Genomic DNA, 2437 nt, shown 5'->3' on the forward strand with positions numbered 1-2437 from the left:
TGCAAGCCAACTGAAGAGGAGGAAGAGGCTGTCATCAGTGTTTGAGTATCTGATGGGAATGTTTGGTCATAAAACATAAACCTGAAGTGATTCCGTGGCCAGTCTTGCTGGAGTCGACCCTTCTTTGTCAAACACTGTCATGTTATATCTGTAACTGATGTTACTTCAGATTATTGAGCGTCTTCCGTCTCGCATCCTGATTATCTAGAATAGAATTTGAAAACCTTTTAATTTGTAAAGACCTCAACAACCAGGCTCAATCATATCTTAAATTCAGTTCAGTTCAGCTTTATAGCGCCAAATACAACAGAGTGATACGCTTTTACAGAGAAACCCCAACAGACGTGCAGCGAGACCTCAGGAGAGTGAACGACACATAATAGTGAAACATGGAGTGAGAAAGGAGAGAAGCTCAGTGCTGGTCTAAACCTACAGCAGCTTCTCCAAGAAAATGCTCTCTCTCTCTCTCTCTCTCTCTCTCTCTCTCTCTCTCTCTCTCTCTCTCTCTCTCTCTCTCTCTCTCTCTCTCTCTTGTGGTCAAATGCGACAATTTCATTATCTGCGGTGACTTTAATATCCATGTTTGTTGTGTCTCACAGCCTCTGTCCCGGGATTTTTCAAACTTACTGAACTCTTTCAGTCTCGTTCAAGCTGTTAATGGCCCCACCCATGAAAAGGGCCACACTCTCGATCTCATCCTAGCCCATGGTGTCTCCGTCTCCGTTAAAGAAATCTGTCCCATGGCTTTCTCTGACCACTCCCCTATTCTGTTTTCTGTCTCACTACAATGCACAGGTAGTTCTTATAAGGCCCCCAAACAGGTTTCTCGCTGTCTCAATCCATCTACTGCTGAGCAATTTTCTGCCGCCTTCAGGGTCTCCCCGGTGTGCAGGCTGCCTCCAGACTCTATAGTCAGTACTCCTGCTGATGAGCTTTTTTCCATGTTCTCATCAGCTTGCACGACAATTCTGGACACAATTGCCCCCCTCAAGTTCAAGGGCAAAAAATCTCAGCCCACACCATGGCTAAACGCCACCACGCGTGCCCTCAGGCGCGTCTGCAGACGAAGAAGGACCATCTCCACGTTTCCCTTCAAATGCTCCGCAGCTCCCTGACAGACTACCAATGAGCTGTGAAATATGCTGAGTCACAGCACATTTCAACTCTGATTTCCTCAAACTGTCACAAACCCCAGGTTCTCTTTCGGACATTGAATTCCCTCATCAACCCTCGCAGTGATCCCCCCGTCATGCCCTCCCCTGCTCTCTGTGATAGTTTCCAACAATACTTTATCAGCAAGATCGCTGCACTCAGGCCCCCTGCTGCCCCCTCCTCACCCCTCATCCCTCCCCCGCCTCTGTCAGCAACCTTCTCAGAGTTCGAGCCCGTTTCACTATCCTCCCTCTCTGCCGTTGTTGGACACCTGCAGCCTTCACCTGCCCCTCTGACTGTATACCTTCACGTCTGCTCAAGGATCCAACAGTCTTTGACTCAGTTGCTCCATTTCTCGTCTCAACAGTCAACAGTGTTCTGTCCACCGGCTGTATCCCACCTGCCTTCAAGCACGCTGTGGTGCAACCTCTTTTAAAAAAGCCCAACCTTGACCCCTATACCATGGCAAACTTTAGGCCCATTTCCAAACTGCCCTTCCTCTCTAAAGTTCTTGAGCGTGAAGTTTACACCCAGCTGCAACTGTTTCTAAGAAATAACAATCTCCTTGAAAAATTCCAGTCGGGATTCAGATCTGGCCACAGCACAGAGACTGCCCTCCTGAGTGTCCTGAACCACCTGCTCCTGGCTGCGGACTCAGGTAGCCCTGTGGTCCTGGTCCTCCTGGACCTCACCTCTGCCTTTGATACAGTGGACCACAACATCTTGCTGTCTCGCCTCGAAAACCTGGGCATCAAAGGTCCAGTCCTGGAGTTTTTCCATTCCTACTTGTCTGGTAGGACCTTCTCTGTTCAACTGGGAGACTTCACCTCTTCTGCAGCCCCCCTCTCCTGTGGGGTGCCACAAGGTTCCATCCTAGGCCCCATTCTATTTCTCCTGTATATTCTGCCCCTAGGAGATATCATAAAAAAGCACAACATCTCCTTCCACTGCTATGCAGACGATATCCAGCTGTATCTCCCCTTTAAGGCCGATGACCCCACTGCTCTCCAGCCTTTGCAGAACTGCCTGTCGGACATTAAGGCTTGGCTGTCAGTGAATTTTCTCTTCCTCAACGAGGAGAAGACAGAGGTCGTTGTGTTTGGCAAAACCCCTTCAGCACTTCACACCAACACCCTGGGTTCTCTCACCAGTAACTCCAAGTCAGCGGTTAAGAATCTGGGTGTGTTCTTAGACAGTTCTTTTAAGTTTGAGCACCAGATTAGTGCAGTTGTGAAAAGAAGCTTTTTTAACCTGAGGACCCTGGCAAAGATTAAAGCGTACCTTC

This window comes from Salarias fasciatus, chromosome 22 (genome assembly GCF_902148845.1).
Source record: "Salarias fasciatus chromosome 22, fSalaFa1.1, whole genome shotgun sequence".
Classification (NCBI taxonomy): domain Eukaryota; kingdom Metazoa; phylum Chordata; class Actinopteri; order Blenniiformes; family Blenniidae; genus Salarias; species Salarias fasciatus.